The following is a 21,452-nucleotide window of genomic DNA, read 5'->3' on the forward strand; positions in this document are numbered from 1 at the left end:
GTATTATTGCTGTTTGTTTCTTTGTTATTTTTAAGAAGTTTTTCATTTCATTCTCCCATATTACAATTCTGCCCTCCAGTTCAGATAGTCTGTCCTTAGTTTCTTTCAAGCTGTTATGCCAGTCTTGGATAGACTTCTTAGTTTCTTGGTAGTCCCTTTGAACCTGCTTCACGTATTCTATGCTTTCCCTGTTTTCTCCATCAAACAATTCTCCCCTCGTTTTCCGCTCTTCCATTCCACCATCTGCTTTTTCCTGGGTGGGGCTCAGCATTTCTCTAACTATTTTGCATACTTCTAGCTTCAGGTCGTTGATAACTTCATTCCTGAATTGGTCTATGAGGCTCTCTATATGGTGCTTTATGTGTATTGGTGCGGTGTCCGCTATTGCCTGTTTCTCAGAATTGGGGGCCGAGGAGCCTTTCTTGTTGCTGCCTCTTCCCATATTCTCTGTTCCTTATATATGCAAGCTTATATGAGAGGCCCAGCTTCTCTCCCTGTCAGCCACAGCCTGATCGAATTGTGCCGGTTAGGTGTTCCCACTCACCGCTGCGCACCAGGCAGCCTACGCGGGGGCCCGCCCCTCCCGGCCTCCGTCAGGCTCTGGGATCTGGGTTGGGCCAGCCTGCGGGGTCCGCAGGCAGCGTCACGCAGGCCAGGCACTTTTCACCAATCCCGCCCGAGAGGGGGATGTGTCGCTGGAGTCACCACGGCGCCCTGCTCCCGCAGGACTGCTCGGGCCCAGAAAGTCCACTGGAGTCAAACTGTGGTGGAGTGTCAGTTTCTCTCACTCACCTCGCCACAAGTCAGAACATGCCTCCCTGCCCGTCCTGTTTTCGACTCCGTTTGCAGACTCCGGTTCTCAGAGTTTCCGCGCGTCTCTCTCCTTGCCGAGCCGATGTAGAGGCAGCCAGCCACCGCGCGGCGGGAAACCCAAATCGCGGCTTCCAATGGTGCAGGGTCTAGCCTCAGCAGCGAGACTTTTCTGTTCCTGTTTTAGCACCAGGACTGCATTCCAAGTTGGTTTCTCTCAGCCAAGTTCGTTCCTGAGTCAGCAGAGCATAACTCCACCTGCTTATGTCTCTTTAGTCCGCACCATACCTGGCTTCTGAGCCTAGTTTTTCAGAGAGCCTCCGGTAGTTGCTGTTATCTGTCCGCCATGTTCTCCCGGAAGTCGCTTGTTTTTTATTTTAATGCTTTAAAAATCACCATTATTTTATATTGCCTAGCTTTCTAAACTGAAATCTGTTTCAATCTGTATGTGATTTTTCTCTCTGGGTTTGCTTTATTTTTTGCTTTAGCAACTAAAACACAATACCATATTTCCCTCAAAATAAATCCAGCTCTTATATTAATTTTTGTTCCAAAGATGCAATAGGTCCTGTTTTCAGGGGATGTCTTATTTTTTTCATGTACAGCAATCTGCATTTATTCAAATAGTCATGTCATCTCTTTGAAACATCATTAAAACTTTCCAAACCCTGAATTTTGGCTTGAATTTCTTGTGACTCCATTGTCTGTAGACTCATTGGCCCCAATCTCATGTCCAACAATAGAGCTCTCTTTAAAGAAGTACTTCTTGTCCATGTGGCCGGATTCTGGCACATTGTTACAGCACCTTATATGTTGAATTATGCAAATTCATACTAGATACAAACATGTCTCTCTATTAGCAAGTGTGCACATAATTCATGTGTTGAGCCTGTACTCCAAATGACCATTCAGAAATAAGTTTCAAGTTCATCTCTTTATGTATTTACTTCTCATCCAAAGGTGGGCTCTAGGGTATTTACAAATCCTTAAATATAACTTATACTATCATTTATTTTAAGTATTAATGTCACTGTTATTTTTCATATTTAATTATATTATTATTTTACAATTCAGTATGTCCATCATGTGTTGCAGTGGACATGCTGTGTCCATCCTGCTACCAGTCTTAACTGGGGCTTTTTGGAGGGGTAGGGCTTAAAGTATAAGCATCCTGAAAAATCATTCTAGGACTTATTTTCTGGCTAGGTCTTATTTAGGGGGAAGCACAGTAGACTTAGGGTTGTTGTTTGTTATAGTGGGTATTTATGCTGCTTGACCATCTCCTGAGATTTAGTGATCTCTTCAATTTGTTGTTTGCTATGTTACTAATTTTGAAGCATTATCAGTCATATTCTCTTCAAAGGCTTTTTTCTACCCTGTTCTTTCTCGCATTTCTTTGCTTTCTGGAAACGTAGTTATATTTATGTTAAATCTTATCACATTGTTCAGAGTTCTTAGATCCTTTCTCTCTCTTTTTCCTTTGTATTTCCGTGAGTATAATTTCTGTGGACATATTTTCAAGTTCACTGATTTGTTCTTCTGGGATGCAGGGTCTGTTGTTGCACTTGACAAAAGGCACTGTTCATCTTTGTTACTATGGTTTTTCCTGTAACAGTTCCTTTTTATTCTTTCTTGTAATTTTTCTCTACAGTAATTATCTATCTGATCTTGCATAATGTTTATATCTTAAATTATATTCCTTAGCACACAATAATTATTTTAACTTTTCTGATACATTGTTCCCAAATTAGTGTTATAACTCATTCTGATAATTGTTTTGACTCCTGATAGTATTTTTTATATGCATATTATTTTTTTGTAAAAAATTAAACATCTTGTGTAAGATAAAGAGGATTAAAAATAAGTTTTTATTCCTCAAAATGGAACATCTTTCCTTTTTCTTGATTTTTAATAATATGCTTTTACTGACACTAGCTAGGACTTTGGCCAGGTTTGAGATTTGTTGTTAATAAAATTACCTTTAATATACCCTCAACTTCAAATTCTTCTGGTGACACCTTGTGTTTAGGGCATTAGCATATTTTCTGGGGAGACTGTTTTCCTCATTGTCTGCTCCACCCTCACTGGGTTCCGCTAGGGCACTGGGCTGTGATGGAATTCCTGAGTCATTTGGAGGGATGGTCCTGATTTATTGGCCTGGGGACTATACGGAGGAGGTCAAGGAGAAACCCCCGGTTCCTCAAACAGGCTAGATACCCCATCCCTAAGAGACAAGTGGGGGTCTCGGGAAGGGTCTTACCGAATATCTTCTCATTGATGGCCACTCTAAATATCATAGTTCCTGAGTGTTCTCTTTGATAAAGAGTCTCAGAAGCCTGAACATAAGGCACTTCACCCTTCATTGTTTAAGCAGAAACACTGTTACTGGAGAAGAGTCTCATAGTTTAAAATGCGTCCTGTATCTCTCTCTCTCCACTTCCCAGATCACACTGAGCCCAAACCACATTGCAATAAGCCCTTCCTGTTTCAGACTGTCAGGATTAGATTATTCCGCACCAAGGCTATGGCCCAGTGGGAAAGATGGTGAAATCATGTGGGGGTGATGGGGTGGTGAGGGCCGGCTGGGGCGAAGGAGGCAGCTAGTTCTTCATTCATGAAGGTGGAGTCTGGAACAGTAGGAGGTCCAGACCTGGGGACCCACGAAGCGTCCCCTGTGAGACCCTAACACAGACTAGATACACATCTCTATGGGCACCTTTAGAGCCATGCTGGTGTCTTTCACAGAAGTACAGAAGAAAGGCCCCCATTAACTCATTAGGGAGAAGGGAGTTGAGCCATTTTTCTGATCTCCTTGACAGGCTTCCCCATGAGATTGGAGTGGGACTTTACCCAAGTGAAGTTCTCTCCACTGTACAGGAGCCCAGTCCATTGATAGCCCAACTTGGGGGAGCACGGCCAATTGGGAAAATTAGCTCTTGCATTATTTCAGTAGTAAAAAGACTTTAGTACTTCCTTTAAAGCAAACAAAGCCGGAAATCCCTCCCCACTTTGTTTTCTTCGAAGAACGGATGGCTCTGCTTTTATATACTCATAGTCCTTTAGTGAAGTTTTGAAAGCTGTTTATAAATTTCTCGTACTTCAGAAAGGAAGAAATCCAGCAAAGAATTAGGTGGGGTTTAAAATGAGATAAAACAAGTCAGCTAAGCCATATGAGGCACACACACATGTGCAGCTTCACCCGTGCTCCTCATGCCAGGTGGTGGGGTGGGCACATGAGCAGCTCAGTTGGGCAGGCTCTTGCCCCTACCAGCCCCACCCAGTGCTGTTCAAAGGGGTTTGGCCTGCTGTGGGGGGACTGGCCTGGAGCCACCCAGCAACAGGCCTTCCTCCCACTGTCTCCCCCCCCCCCCAAGCCTAGGTTTTTGCTCGATTGTTTAACAGACTTTTTTTCCCTGTCTTTTGTGCAGCGGCACAACGCCACTTAAAATAATTTCAAAGAAGAAAGGTTCCCTCTTTTTTTTTTATTTTAAAGAGAATAAAACAAAGCAAAGTACAACAGAGTAAAACAATGCAAATATCACAAGATTTCAAAGAAACACAGCAGGAAATCCACAATGACTTCCATAATGTCTCTTGTTTTCTTCAAAATAGTTGTCCATGCCTTCACATACAATATGTTAATACACATGAAAATAGCATAAAGGCAATAAAAACACAAGAATGAGAGCCTTAAGGGCTTTTAAGACCAGACACTAGGAAAACAGTAATGACTACCATAATGTCTCTTGTTTTCTTCAAAGTAGCTGTTCATATCATCATACATATTGAAATCAAATAACTGAAAGCAGACTAAAATCAATCAAAACCAAGAATAAAAGCATTATTAAACTATAGGAAATCATCATTGGCTATCATGGTGTCTCGTTTTCTTCTGTGTACTTGTTCATACTATGGCACATACTAACATTAATTCTTGTAAACTCTTTAGGTGAAGTTCTAGGCATATATAAGCATACACATGTACATCTATCTTTTCTGTATTAGAGGAAAAAACAAAACAAATAAAAAAAAACTATAAGAGCCCAAAACAATAAATAATGTAGACCTTCAAAACAAAATGGTAGGAACATAACAATTTTTGTTGTTTTGCAGTTCTCTTCCTAAGTCTTACTTGAATTACCATATACAGTCATGTAAAATTGATCTGATCCTATTGATGTTACCTGTTTTGTTCCACAAACTAACACAATTAGTAGTACAATCATGTTAATAATCTTAGGTGTATATATATGAATTTATATCTTATTTTGTTTCTCGTCCTTCTTTTCTATTTTTCCCTGAGTTATTTTTCCTCTTTGAGCAGTTTCTTACTTTTTCATAATATTTATCGAAGATTTTTTATCTTATTTACTCTTTCAGTTTCTTACACTAGAGAGACAATACAGTATTTACAAATGTGAGTTTGATTTATTTCACTTTATAAGTATTGTCTCAAGTTGCATCTATTTATTTATAAATGTCTCAATGTGATGATTTGTATAGCTGAGTACTACTCCATTGTACAAAAATACTACATCATTTTATCCATCCCTCAGTTGATGGGCATTTAGGTTGTTTCTAAGATCTGGCCATTACAAATTGTGCTGCTGTAAATATGAGTGCACATATATCACTGTGATGTGATGTTTTCAGTTCTTCTGGGAATATGGCCAGAAGTGGAATAGCTGAGTCAAATGGGACTTCCCATCCCAGCTTTTTGAGGCTGACCCCAACACTGACCTCCACAATGGTTGCACCAGTCTTCACTCCCACCAACAATACAGAAGAGTTGCTTTTACCCCACAGCCTCTCCAGTATTTGTTGTTGGTAGTTTTCTTGATCCTGGCCATTCTTTCTGGAGTGGCATGGAAGCTCAATGTGGTTTTAATTTGCATTTCTCTAATGACCAATGATGCTGAACATTTTTTCATGTATTTATTTGCCATTGTATTTCTTCATCTGAGAACTGTGTGTTGATCTCAGATGCTCATTTTTGGATTGGGTCTTTGAATTTTGGGGGCCTGATTCTTTTTAATTCTTTGTTCTAGACAGAAGTCCTTTGTCTGAGGGACAATTGACTAAGATTTTTCCCAGTTTGTGGGTTTTCTTTTCACTGTGCTGGAGATTTCTTTCAACATGCAAAAATTTTTGATAGGCTAAGATCCCACTTATCGATTTTGGAAGTAGTTCCCGTGTGGTTAGACTTTTATTCATAAATTCTCTACCTACCTCTATGTCTTCAAGATTTCTACCTACTTTGTCTTCCAATAGATTTAGTGATTCTGTTTTAATATTTAGAACTTTGATCCATTTTGACTTTAGTTTAGTACATGGTGATAGGCACGGGTCTAGTTTTAGTTTTTGGCATATACAGAGCCAATTTTTCCAGCACTATTTATTAAAGAGACTATCTTTCTTCCAGTGAACATGTTTGGCCCTTTTATCAAAGACAAGGTGGCTGAGTGTGTTTGTAGCTGCAGTTGTATCTTCTTATCTATTCCATTGATCTTCAAGTCTGTTTTTATTCCAGTACAATGCTGATTTTATCATAGTAGCCTTGTAATATAAATTCATTATGATGCCTCCTGCCTTGCCTTTGTTGACCAGAATTGCTTTTGCTATTCTAGGTCTCTTTTGGTTCCATATGAATTTTAGGAATGATTTCTTTAGATCTGTGAAGTAGGTTAGTGGTAATTTGATGAGGATTGCATTAAATCTGTATAACAATTTTGGGAGAATGGTCATTTTCACAATATTTGTTCTTCTTATCCATGGAAAAGGGATATCTTTCCATTTTCTGAGGTCCTCTTTGATTTATTTTTTCAAGGTATTGTAATTTTTCTGAATAGATCTTCTAATTCTTTTGTTAGATTGATTCCTAAGTATTCCATTTTTTTGGATGCTATTGTGAAGGGTGTGGCTTCTCTTATTTCTCACTTGGTTATTTTGTTGTTTGTGTATAGAAATGCTATTGATTTTTGAATGTTGACTCTATGTAGCTACATTATTGAATTTATTTATTTATTATACGTAGGAGTATTTCAATGGAGTTTTGGAGGTCTTCTATGTAGAGTATTGTGTCATCTGCAAATAATGATAATTTAACTTCTATCCGGTTCCTGAGGCACCTCGGCCTGTGCCCAGCCGCGCCTAGCCATCAGCGTGCAGGGGAGGAGCTGGGCGGATCCGGAGTGCCTGCAGAAGCCCCTTCCTTTGTCTGGAGGAGTGAATATTTCTGCAAGCAGGGAGGGATCCCAGGTTCCTGAGGCACCTCGGCCTGTGCCCAGCCGCGCCTAGCCATCGGTGTGCAGAGGAGGAGCTGGGCGGATCCGGAGTGCCTGCAGAAGCCCCTTCCTTTGTCTGGAGGAGTGAATATTTCTGCAAGCAGGGAGGGATCCAAGGTTCCTGAGGCACCTCTGCCTGTGGTGAGTGGCCAGCACAGTCTGCCCAAATCTCAGACTGTTCCGGACCCCCCAGGCTTCTGGGTGCAGTGAAGTGGAGCAGTGGGTTAGACCCCACTACAGCCGCCTCCCCATCCCGGCTACACCTGGAGGTCTGCGGAGCTCACCGGGTGGGCGGGCCTACACTATCCCCTGAGCCCAGCCGCGCCTAGCCATCTGCGTGCAGAGGAGGAGCGGGGCGGATCCGGAGTGCCCGCAGAACGCCCTTCCTTTGTCTGGAGGACTGTGGATATCTCTGCAAGCAGGGAGGGATCACAGGCTCCTGAGGCACTGCGACCTGTGGTGAGTACCCTAACCCGGCTGTGATTCAAGAGTTGTGGATCTACCAAGGGGCAGGTGGGCGCACAGTGTCCCTGAGGCCCAGCTTGTCTGGAACCATGGAGTTCTGAACAAGCAGAGGAGGGCCATTGGTTCTGCAAGCCCAATGGCCTGGGGTAGAGTGGTGCCAGAGTCTCAGTAGCTGCAAACATAGAAGGGGATTTTCAACAGATCCTGAGGAAGCTTTCAAATAACACTTGAAACACAGAAATATAGGAAAATGACAAAACGAAAGACCAAATTACAACCTCAAACCTCCAGCCCATCTCAGGAAACCCTAGGAGGAATGTATTTAGAAGAAAATATATCCCATCCTCCTCATATATCAGACACAATAGCTACTGAAGTTGACAAGCAACTCCAGGAAGCTTTAAAGAAATTCAAACTCGAAATAATATCCCAGATAAAAGAAGAAATGATAAAAGAAATGAAAGAGATTCTAAATATATCTAAAGAAAACACAGATAAAAAATTGGAGGAACTAAACAAAAAGATAGAATCCCTAGACGAGCAATATAAGAAACAAATAGAATACATAATGCAGATGCACAGAGATATACAGGAAATAAAAACTCCACTGAAAGTTGTAAAAACCGCCTTAATGAAAGTGAAGATAGAATTTCAGACCTTGAAGACAGGATTGCAGCTAGTGAACAGGAAAGAAAAGATCTTTTAAAAATAACAAGGAATCAGGAAACAACAATTCAACAACTGCAAGATGATGCAAAGAAGAATAACATAAGAATGATAGGGATTAATGAAAAAGAAGGAGACAACATAAAAGATATCAAGAGGATATTTAGAGAAGCAATAGCTGAAAACTTCCCAAGCATGAGATCAGAAACTGACATCAGGATCAGTGAAGCATATAGAACTCCAAACAGTCATAACCAAAATAAAACTACACCCAGACATATAATAATCACCATCCCAGAAATCCAACACAAGAATAGATTATTAAAAGCTGTCAGAGAGAAAAGACAGATCACTTATAAAGGAAAACCTATCAGAATCACAGCAGACCTCTCATCACAAACAATAAAGTCAAGAAGAGCATGGAGTGAAGTATTCCAGATCCTAAAGCAAAATGATTTCCAACCTAGACTGATATATCCTGCAAAACTATCATTTAAAATCAATGGTGAAATACGATACTTCCATGACAAAGAACAGCTGAAGAACTTCATGAACACCAAACCAACCCTGCAAAAAATATTGAAAGACAGTTTAGATACACAAAGGAAAAAACCACTAAGCAAAGCAAATAATTAAACAGAACAGAAAGATAAAGATGCAACAGCAGAGAGATAAGATTCCTACAATTAACCAACATTTCACAGTAATAACCATTAATGTAAATGGTCTCAATGCACCAACCAAAAGAAACAGACTAGCAGAATGGATCAAGAAACAAGATCCAACCATATGCTGTTTACAGGAAACCCATCTAACCCAGAAGGATACTCACAGACTGAAAGTCAAAGGATGGAAAACAATTCTTCATGCAGCAGGAATCCAAAAAAAGGCAGGAGTAGCCATTCTGTTTGCAGACAACATGAACTTTAAACCAACAATGACCATAAAGGATAAAGAAGGTCACTACATACTCGTAAGGGGAAAACTCCAAGAGGAAGAGATAACTATCTTAAATATATACGCACCAAACTCCAGAGCGCCCAGTTATATAAAACAATTATTAACAGAAATGAAAACTCAAATTATCAGTAACACAATTGTAACAGGAGACCTTAATACGCCATTGACACCAAGGGACAGATCAACCAGACAGAAAATGAGTAAAGAAATAACAGAACTGAATCATACCTGTGAACAAATGGGTTTGACAGACATATACAGAATGTTCCACCCAACAACATCAGAATACACATTCTTCTCAGCAGTACAGGGATCATTTTCTAAAATAGACCATATATTAGCTCACAGAACATATTTAAACAAGTGCAAAAGAGCTGAAATCATCCCTTGCATATTATTGGATCATAGCGCTCTGAAATTAGAAATTAATGATAAAAGATACTGCAAAAATCCCGCAAACACATGGAAACTGAATAACACACTCTTGAGTAATCAGTGGGTCACAGAAGAAATTAAAGAAGAAATCAAACAATACCTAAAAGAAAATGAAAATGCAGATACAACTTACCGGAATCTGTGGGATGCAATGAAAGCCGTCCTGAGAGGAAAATTTATTGCACTGAGTTCCCACATCAGGAAAACAGAACGAATACAAATAAATAACTTGATGCTACACCTCAAACAGCTAGAAAAAGAAGAGCAAGTCAAGCCCAAAGCCAAAAGAAGAGAGGAAATTATAAAAATCAGAGCAGAAATCAATGCAATAGAGACTAAGAAAACAATCCAAAGGATCAACAAATCAAAGAGTTGGTTCTTTGAAAGAATAAATAAAATCGATAAGCCCCTAGCCAACCTTATTTTAAAAAGGGAAGAAAAAGCTCAAATTCATGCAATAAGAAATGAAAAAGGAGAAGTCACTACAGACTCAATAGAAATACAGAAGATCATCAACACCTATTTCGAAAACCTCTACTCTCAAAAGTTTGATAACACAGAAGAAATAGACAGATTCTTAGAAGCATATGAAGTGCCAAAGCTAGATCAAGAGGATGTAAAATCGTTGAATAACCCAATCTCTGCTAATGAACTTGAAAATGTAATTAAGGCCTTACCCACCAAGAAGAGCCCAGGCCCAGATGGATTCACTGCAGAATTCTACAAGAAATACAAAGAAGACCTAATGCCGACACTCCTCAAACTATTCAATGAAATTGAAAGGGAAGCAATCCTTCCTAAGTCATTCCTGGAAGCAAATATTACTCTAGTACCAAAACCTGAGAAAGACCCAACTAAAAAAGAGAACTATAGTCCAATCTCCCTAATGAACACAGATGCAAAAATCCTCAATAAAATATTGGCAAATAGGATGCAGCAAATCATCAAGAAGATTATACACCATGACCAAGTGGGATTCATCCCAGGAATGCAAGGATGGTTCAACATACGCAAATCAATAAATGTAATCCACCATATCAATAAAGCCAAAAATAAGAATCACATGATCATTTCTATAGATGCAGAAAAAGCCTTCGATAAGGTCCAACATTTATTCATGATAAAAACTCTACAGAAAATTGGAATAGATGGTCTTTACCTGAATATAATAAAGGCCATTTATGACAAACCAACAGCCAGCATCATACTAAATGGCCAAAAATTGAAAGCCTTTACTTTAAAATCAGGCACAAGACAAGGATGTCCTTTATCACCACTCCTATTTAATATAGTACTGGAAGTACTAGCCAGAGCAATTAGGCAAGAAAGAGAAATAAAAGGGGTAAAGATAGGAAAAGAAGAAGTTAAGTTGTCATTGTTTGCAGATGACATGATACTCTACATAGAAGACCCCCTAAGCTCCATTGAAAGACTCTTAGATACAATAAATAAATTCAGTAATGTGGCTGGATACAAAATCAGTACTCAGAAATCAATAGCATTCCTATACACAAACAACAAAACCACAGAGAGGGAAATAAGGGAAACTGGACTATTCACATTAGCAAGCAAAAAAATGAAATATTTAGGAATTACTCTTACAAAAGAAGTGAAAGACTTATACAGTGAAAACTATAATACACTGAAAAAGGAAATTGAAGATGATCTCAGAAAATGGAAAGACATCCCTTGCTCATGGATAGGAAGAACAAACATTGTGAAGATGGCCATTCTCCCAAAACTCTTATACAGATTCAATGCAATCCCAATAGAAATACCATCAACATACCTTATAGATCTAGAGAAATCACTCCTAAATTTCATCTGGAACCAGAAGAGACCTAGAATCGCAAAAGCAATTCTAAGCAGCAAAGACAAAGCAGGAGGCATCACAATCCCTGACTTGAAATTATACTACAAAGTAGTATAGTAGTAAAATCAACATGGTATTGGAATCAAAACAGAGCTGAAGATCAATGGAATAGATTAGAAGATACAACCACAACTACAAACACACTCAACCACCTTATCTTTGATAAAGGAGCCAAGCAGGTTCACTGGAAGAACGACAGTCTCTTTAATAAATGGTGCTGCAAAAACTGGCTCTCCATTTGCCGAAAACTAAAGCTAGACCCATGTCTATCACCCATGTCTATCACCATGTACTAAATTAAAATCTAACTGGGTCAAAGATCTGAATATTAAAACAGAAACGCTAAATCTATTGGAAGACAAATTGGGTAGAAACCTTGGAGACATAGGAGTAGGTAGAGAATTCATGAATAGGACTCAAACTGCACGGGAAATACTTCCCAGAATCAATAACTGGGACCACTTCTTATTAAAAAGTTTTTGCATGTCAAAAGAAATCTCCAGCATAGTGAAAAGAAAACCCACAAACTGGGAAAAGATTTTAGTGAACTCTCTCTCAGACAAGGGACTCTTGTCTAAAACATATAAAGAATTAAAAAAACTCAGACCTCCAAAATTCAAAGATCCAATCCAAAAATGGGCATCTGAGATGAATACGCAATTCTCAGATGAAGAAATGCAAATGGCAAATAAATACATAAAAAAATGCTCATCATCATTGGTCATTAGAGAAATGCAAATTAAAACCACACTGAGATACCATCTCACTCCTAAAAGAATGGCCAGGATCAAGAAAACCAACAACAAATGCTGGAGAGGCTGTGGGAAAAAAGGAACTCTCCTGCACTGTTGGTGGGAGTGTAGACTGGTACAGCCTTTGTGGAGGTCTGTCTGGAGGTTTCTCAAAAAGTTGGGATTGGAAATCCCATTTATTCCAGCTATTCCACTTCTAGGCATATTCCCAGAAGAACTGAAAGCATCATACCACAGGGATATATGTGCACCTATGTTTATAGCAGCACAATTTCTTACTGCAATGTTTTTTTTTTGTAGTTCTGTATTATGTGTAACCTTACACTGCTTTGTTTTGTTTTGTGTTTTTCTCTTTTTCCTCTTAAATAAAAAAAAAGAAAAAAAAAGATAATTTAACTTCTTTTCCTATCCTTACTCCTTTTGTTTCTCTCTCTTGTGTAATTGCTCTAGCTAGTATTTCTAGCACTATATTGAATAGGAGTGGTGATAATGGGCATCCTTGTCTTGCTCCTGATTTTAGGGTAAAGGCTTTCACTTTTTGTTCACTTGATATGGTGCTGGCTGTTGGTTTGTCGTACATGGCTTTTATCATATTGAGGTAAAGACCATCTATTCCAGTTTTCCATGGAGTTCTTATCATGAATAAACGTTGGACTTTATCAAAAGCTTTTTCTGCGTTTCTAGAAATGATCGTATAATTCTTATTTTTGGCTCTATTGATATTGTGGATTACATTTATTGATTTGCATATGTTGAACCATCCCTGTATTCCTGGGATGAATCCCACTTGGTCATGGTGTATAATCTTCTTGATGATTTGCTGCATCCTATTTGCCAATATTTTATTGAGGATTTTTGCATCTGTGTTCATTAGGGAGATTGGCCTGTAGTTCTTTTGTTTTGGTTGAGTTTTTCTCAGGTTTTGGTACTAGTGTAATATTTGCTTCCAGGGATGAGTTAAGAAGAATTTCTTCCCTTTCAGTTTCATTGAAGAGTTTGAGGAGTGTCGGCATTAAGTCATCTTTGAATTTCTTGTAGAATTCCACAATGAATCCATCTGGACCTGAGCTTTTCTTTGTTGGTAAGGACTTAATCACATTTTCAATTTCATTAATTGAAATTGTGTTATTAAGCAGTTTTATATCTTCTTGATCCAACTTTGGTAATTCATCTGTTTCTAGGAAACTGTCCATTTCTTCTGTGTTGTCAAGCCTATGACAGTAGAGGTTTTCAAAATAGGTATTGATGATCTTCTGTATTTCCACAAGGTCTGTAGTGATTTCATCCTTTTCATTCCTTATTGCATGAATTTGAGTTTTTTCTTTCCTTTTTAAAATAAGGTTGGCTAGGGGCTTATTGATTTTATTTATTTTTTCAAAGAACCAACTGTTTGATTCGTGAATTCTTGTATTGTTTTCTGAGTGTCTATTGTGTTGATTTCCACTGTGATTTTTATAATGTCCTCCCTTCTTTTTGGCTTTGGGTTGGCTTGCTCTTCTTTTTCTAGATGTTTGAGGTGTAGCATCAGGTTTTTATTTGTGTTTGTTCTGTTTTCTTGATGTGGGAGTTCACCACAATAAATTTTCCTCTGAATATTGCTTTCATTGCATCCTATGGGTTCTGTAAGATGTATTTATATTTTCATTTACTTGTAGATATTGTTTAATTTCTTCTTTAATTTCTTCTGTGACCCACTGACTTATCCAGAGTATATTATTCAATTTCCATGTGTTGATGGAGTTTCTGCAGTTTTTTTGTCGTTAATTTCTAGTTTTATAGCACTATGATCAGATAATATGGATAGGATAATTTCAATTGTATCTCATTTCCTTATGCATGATATGGTCTATTTTAGAGAATGTCCCATGTGCAGCTGAGAAGAATGTATATTCTGATGTTGTTGCATGAAACATTGTGTACACATCTGCTAAGTCCATTTGTTCACAAGTTTGATTCAATTCTGTTATTTCTTTGCTGACTATCTAGTTGATCTGTCTCTTTGTGTCAAAGGGCTGTTAAACTCTCTCATTATTAGTTGTGTTATTGCTTATTTTGTTTTTCATTTCTATTAATATTTGTTTTACATAACTGGGTGCTCCCATATTTGGTGCACATATGTGTAGGATTGTTTTCTCTTCCTCTTGAAGTTTTCCCCTAACTTGTATGTAGTGACCTTCTTTATTTCTTTTGATCATTCTTGGCTTGAAGTTAACGTTGTCTGCAGACAGTAAAGCTACCCCTGCTTTTTTTTGGCTTCCTGTTGCATGAAGTATTGTTTTCCATCCTTTGACTTTCAGTCTATGAGTTTCCTTTTGGGTTATGGGTTTCTTGTATGCAGCATATGGTTAAATGTTGTTTCTTGATCCATTCTGTCAGTCTGTTTCTTTTAATTGGTGAGTTGAGGCCATTTACATTATTGATTATAACTGATATATATTGGCTCATTTTTGTCATGTTATCTTTCTTCTGTTGGTTCTTTACCTTTCCCCTCTTTTTAATTAATTGTCTGCCCTACTTAGTGGCTTTTTTCTGTTGGTGTTCTTGGAGTTGTAGTTGTTTTTATGTCTGTTTAGAATATCTTTCAGTATTCTTTGCAGGGGTGGTTTTCTGATAATGAAATTCTTCAGGTGTTCTTTGTCATGGAAGTATCTTATTTCTCCATCAATTTTAAAGCACAGTTTTTCAGGATACATCAGTCTGGGCTGCAAGTCATTTTTCTTTAGGATTTGAAATACTTTATGAAAGGTTCTTGCCCTAGAATAAATTACTGTGTGGTTATGACAGTGGTCTAACCTGGTGGAAGGCCAAAGCAGGACCGCCTACCACTTCCTGCTTCTTCCTCAGCCTTAATTGCAACTCCCCTTCCTGTTTGCATGTAAAGAAAACTCCAGTCAGCTCTTGAGCCTCATCAGTGCTGCCCTAAGCGCCACCCCTGGTCAGAGATTATATGTATATCCCATGCCCCACGTTCTGGCAGAGAAAGCTAGGCTGCCAGCGGTTATGGAGTTCTCTCCACGTCCTTGGAGTAAAGGCTATATTTACTTTATATTCTCTCTTTTATCGCGCCAAAAACTCTTTCACTTTATTCCATGCTCTTTTTGACTTCACTGTTGTGTTGAGAAGTCAACTGTGACTCTGCTAGGTTTTCCTTTATAGGTGATCTTTCTCTTTTTTCTGACAACTTTTAATATTCTGTTCTTCTGTTGAATTTCTGGGATGTTGATTATTACATATCTGGGTGTAGATTTATTTTGGTTATGGCTAATTGGAGTTTTATATGCTTTACTTATCTATATATCAGTTTCCTTTCCCATGTTTGGGAAATTTTATGCTATTATTTCTGTAAATAGTGTTTTGATAGCATTTCTGTTGCCACCTTCTTTTTCGTTTACACCTATCAATCTTATATTCTTTTTCTTTGCATCGTCTTGCAACTGTTAAATTGTTATTTGCTAGTCCCTTGTTATTTTTACCACATCTTCCTTTTTTCATTCACTAGCTGCAATGTTATCTTTCTAGGTCTGAAAGCCTAGGTCTGAATGTCTTTCTAGGTCTGAAAGTCTGAAAGTCTAGGTCTGAAAGTGGTTTTTGCCAGCTTTTGATGGTATTTTTGATTTCCTGGATGACTCCTTGAATCTGTTTCATGTATTCTATTATTTTCTTATGTTGTTCATGCAAGGCTTCCATCTTTTTACAATGTTCCTCAATTTTTTTTTAACTAGACCTTCTTTAGATGTGCTCAGCATTTGTTTTATTATATTTATCATTTCTTCTTTACCTGGGAGATTATTTCTGACCTGAGTTCCTTTACAGATTCGTGGAGTTGCTTCTTTACTTCAGTTGCTATCATTTCAGAAGTTTCAGGTATAAGGCTTACATTTTCTGCTATGTCCATGTCTCCCAGGCTTGTTTGGGATGGGCTGGAGGTTTGAAATTGTATTTGCTCTTTCATTTTGTCATTTTCCTGTATTCCCTGGTTCTCTTGTAGTACTTAGAGACTCCCTGGATGAGGGGTACACACTAGGTGGACCTTCAGCACTCCCCATGTGGCTCACCAAGGTACCCCAGTTGCTTGAAGTCATTGGGCAGGGTCCTACCAGGTTCTGAATGGTGTAATAAGGCTGAATGGTACATGTAGTACACTTGGCAGGCTTTCAGCTCATGCCATGTGGCACATCAGAGCTCCCTGTCTTCTTGGGGTCTCTGGAGCGGCTCTACCAGGTTCTAAGCAAAGACCACTGTAAACCTAAGTAGGGATCACTCTGGTAGGATTCAGGTCACAGGTAGTAGCTCCCAGCTACCTGAAGGATGCTTGGTGGGGCTTAACCAGGACCCAAGTGATGACCTAAAGGTCCCACGGTGTTCAGCAAAGCTGGGTAGCGGCCTACCAGGTTCCAGGCAGAGTCCTGTGGCTGTACAGCTAAGTGGGGATCAATATGACAGGCTTCAGCTCACATGCAGCAGTTCCTTGCTACTTAGAAGTTGCTGAATGAGGCCCAGCCAGGACTGGAGTGATGACCCAGAGGTCTCACAGTGTTTGGGGATGCTCTCTGGGGACCCACCAGTTTCCAGTTAGAGTCCTTTGGCTGCACAGCTAGGTAAGGATTGCTGTGGCAGGCATCAGCTCACACATGGCAGCTCTCTGCTATCTGGAAGTTACTGGGCAGAGCCCAGTCAAGACTGGAGTGATGATCCATTGCTCCTGTAGTGTTGCAGGATGCTGGGCAGAGGAATACCAGGTTTTAGGCAGTCCTGCAGCTGCATAACTAGGTAGGGGCCTGGCAAGCTTCAGCTCACATGTGGCTTCCTTTCTCTTGTTTTCAAAGTCCTATGTTCTCCAAATCAAAAGCTTAACTCCTAAGGCCAGCCTAGTAAGTTGAGAGAGAGAAAAAGAGAGAGAGAAACACACAGAGAGAAACAGAGAGAGAGAGAGAGAGAGAGAGAGAGAGAGAGAGAGAGAGAGAGAGAGAGAGAGATGTTTTTCCTGGACCTAAACACAATTCAAGAAAGATAAGCCATTTACAAAGTAGGGCAAGTGGAGACCAGGTTAGTTTCTAAAAAGGGTAGCAGACAATGCTCAGACAACAAGGCCTACCACAAGAAAAAAAAAATCTATTGCTGCTGAAAGAAAAAATGTAATACTTCCCTCCCCTGGTCAGAATGCAGCAAAGGGGTCTCTGTATGCCTTGAGAAGAGTTCCCTGTATTCCTGGCCTAGGACAGAGAGATAGAGAAGGAGAAAAGAAAAGGATTTACGTTTCTGAGAAAAACAAGAAGTGTGCCCATTGAGCCTTACCTGTTCTCTTGGCTGGCTATGCCAAATAATGTTACTGGATTTTTGGAGTGCTCATCTCTTGGTTTTCAGGTTCTTCTCATTTCAAACAAAGAATTGAACAAAACAGGCAAAGGCAGTGACAAAGTTTATCTGAAAAAGTAAAAGTGAAGATAACAGAGAAACTGGCTCTGCAGAGCAAACTTGGGCCAAATAAAGGAAGCCCCACCACCACCACCAAAAAAGAAATAAAAATACACCCTGGAGAACACAGGGTGGGTTACCAGGCAGAAAGCCACAGCAGTGAGTTCTTCATAGTGTCTGTGTCCTTATATCCTAGGAGCCTGTGAGACCTCTATGCAGGGCATGGAGAGGCATTTCTATGCAAATTCTAGCATCCCACCATGCCTCTCTGGTCAGCCAGTCTAATTAATTCCCTATCTTGTATCTAAGACTCAGGTCCAGCCACCCCTTGAGAACCAGTACTCACCAGACAAGAATTGGTGCAAAGGAAATTAGTTTCTTGAAGGTTCAGCTCTGAGAAGATGGAGTAGCTGTCATCATCAGAACCTTATCTTGGGGACCTTAATACATGAAAAAGGTTTACAGGCAGAGAAAGTGGGTACAGAGGATGGTGCATAGGAAGATTATGTGCTGGGTAGGGTTTTTGTCATCTAGAGCACGTGTCTCCTTTTTTCCTCTTGTCAGAACATTACAAATGACCATAACTTTCTAAAGCTATTTACTGTAGTTCTTTAGATAGCAGTATTACTTTTCTGCACATTAGACCTCACAGCAGTTTACATGGATGTGTTCGTTGATGCACAGAAGTAAAGAATAAGGAGGGCCATGCACATTTTGGCAGTAGGCCAAAGGTTAGTCTATGTCTTGGGTTCTGTAAATCTGAAGAAAGGTTATTTATCAGTTAACACCATAATCATTTAGATGTCACTTTTCTTTACAATTTAGAAGGCTGGGAAAAAGGAAGGAGACATAACCTTGCACAAGTTGTAGCAAGGGGAGGTGACCTTTGCATAGAGCCAAGAGAGGAGAAACTTTACAAAGGACTCAGGAACAGGAGTAGCTGCAGTTACAGTCTCTCTAGAAATACTCATCTTCAACCGTGAAATCTAGGTCATATTTAGGAATTCTTACTCTTAGGTAAGTTTAAGTTGGACTTTCTTCAGAGTTCTGAAACCATATCATCACTATGCAGAAACCACTTGTCTTGGTGGTTACTAAAATCAATACTGATTTCTATTTTTTCACTATTGTTAGATTTTTAACTGTAATTTATATTAAACTTAAAACATGGGATGAAATAACTTTATATTTGTATACTCTAGTACTAATGCACTTAAACACAGTCAGGAAATAAGATGTAAATGCCACTGACTTGAGCAGGTTGAAATGTTTAGATATACATTATAAAAAAGCAGTAAGCTATGTACTATCCTGCTGATTTAGAGTTGAAATAATTTTTGGTGAATGGAATATATAAAGATTGGTCTGTATCTATCTAGTTATTATTCTTGTTTTATTGAGACAGGATCTTGATTTTTAGTGTAGGCTGTTCTTAACTCATGGTGAGCCTCATGTCTCAGCCTTTGGAGCACAGGATTACAGGCATGTGATGCCCAGCTTAGCTGGGGTTAATCTTTTATTTACACCAATTAAGTAGATGTAGTACTAGAATTTGGGGTCCCTGAACAGGTAATTGGCTAGAGCTTTTATAACTGCTAAATGATCAAAAACTGCTAATAATATTGAAGTGTTATTAATATTTTAAAAATAAAGTTTTCTGACCTTTTTGAAGGAATGAATGAGCAAGGTTGATATATAATCTAAACACAGTAAACCTAGCATGTTGATGCTTTCCCTTTGAATTTCAATTGTTGCCATATAACTTGCCTTAAAGGCTGACTGGCTCATTTAGAAACATCTCCATTGCCTTGCTTTACATTGGGTTCTTGATTTCTCCAAAGTCGACACAAGTCACATATAATCAAATCTATATTCCTGGTGGACAGGCTTATCCTAATATTCTCTGACTCACACCCATGTTGTTTGCAGCTCAGCAGTTCTGCTTCTACACTATAACTTTTATTTTTATAAAGCATATTTAATGCTATCATAAAATTTGTATTGTGCTGTTACCTGAAAAAAATCAAAAGCTAGCATGCATTTGTGTATAAGTGTTTAGCTGTTACTATATAAATGTATAGAAAGATTATAATAAAATGCCAAAATGTTAATAGTGAGCATAGTATGTGTAATAATGTTACTATTTTACTTTTCATTTTTATTTTTAATTTTTTAAGATATAAATCACATATTAGATAATCTTGTATCAGTATTAGATTTCTTAAGTGTAATAATGGTCAGAGGGTTACATAGGAGAGTGTTTTTAGAAAATACTTATCCTGACCAGCTCAGCAGGCCTTGAGCCTGCCTGCACCAACTTCCCGGTTTCCTGCCATGCTCTGCGGACACTGGGGATTTGGGCCTGCCTGTGCCCTCAATTCCGGAGACTGGGTGGCCTGGGGTGAGTGTCCCCGCGCCATCCCCCAAGCCCTAGGAGTTTAAGATCCTTGCTCCCACCCCTGCCAGGGAGCTTCATAGCTCCCTGCTGCACAGGACCAGCTTAGAAGGTCTTGAGCCTGCCTGCACCAACTTCTCAGCTTCCTGCCCTGCTTGGTAGACTCTGGGGATTTGGGCCTGCCTCCAGAGACTCGGTGGCCTGGAGTGAGTGTCCCTGCACCATCCTGAACCCTGGTGTTTGGGATCATTGCTCCCACCAGCCAAGGAACTTCTACACTATAACTTTTATTTTTATAAAATATATTTAATGCTATCATAAAATTCCAACACACTCAACACGCCCTGTAGGGCTTGGGCTTGCCTGCCCCACCCCCAGTGACCCTCTCTCAATCTGGGAAACTGGGTGGCCAGAGTCTCAGGAGCTGAGGGCACAGAAGAGGATTTCCAACAGGCCCCTGGAGAAGCCTTGGAATAACACTTGAAACACAGAAATATAGGAAAATGACAAAACGAAAGACCAAATTACAATCTCAAACTTCCAGCCGATCCCAAGAAACCTTAGGAGCAATGTATATAGAAGAAAATACTTGCCATACACCTGAAATAATAGCAACTGAAATAAAGAAGCAACTCTGGGAAGCTTTAAAGGAATTCAAGCTAGAAATAATCTCCCATGTAAAAGAAGAAATAATAAAAGAAATGAAAGAGATGCTGAACATATCTAAAGAAGACATAGTTAAAAAATTGGAGGAACTAAACAAAAAGGTAGAATCCCTGGATGAACAATATAAGAAACAAAAAATACATAAAGCAGATGCAAAAAGGTATACAGGAAATAAAAAAATCCATTGAAAGCTGTAAAAACTGCCTCAATGAAAGTGAAGATAGAATTTCAGACCTCAAAGACAAGATTGCAGCTAGTGAACAGGAAAGGAAAGATCTTTTGAAAATGACAAGGAATCAGGAAATAACAATTTAACAGCTGCAAGATGATGCAAAGATTGATAGGGATAAATGAAAAAGAAGGGGATAACATAAAGGATGTCAAGAGGATGTTTAGAGAAGTAATAGCTGAAAATTTCCCAAACATGAGAATGGAAACTGACACCAGGATCAGTGAAGCATATAGAACTCCAAATAGCCATAACCAAAATAAAACTACACCCAGACATATAATAATCACCATCCCAGAGATCAAACATCAGAATAGAATATTAAAAGCTGTCAGAGAGAAAAGACAGATCACCTATAAAGGAAAACCTATCAGAATCACAGAAGACTTCTCAGCACAAACAATAAAGTCAAGAAGAGCATGGAGTGAAGTATTTCAGATCCTAAAGGAAAATGTTTTCCAACCTAGACTGATATACCCTGCAAAACAATCCTTCAAAAGCG

The sequence above is a fragment of the Cavia porcellus genome, unplaced genomic scaffold, assembly GCF_034190915.1.
Source record: "Cavia porcellus strain 051 isolate PalLab524CR breed Dunkin Hartley unplaced genomic scaffold, mCavPor4.1 scaffold_31, whole genome shotgun sequence".
Taxonomy (NCBI): Eukaryota; Metazoa; Chordata; class Mammalia; order Rodentia; family Caviidae; genus Cavia; species Cavia porcellus.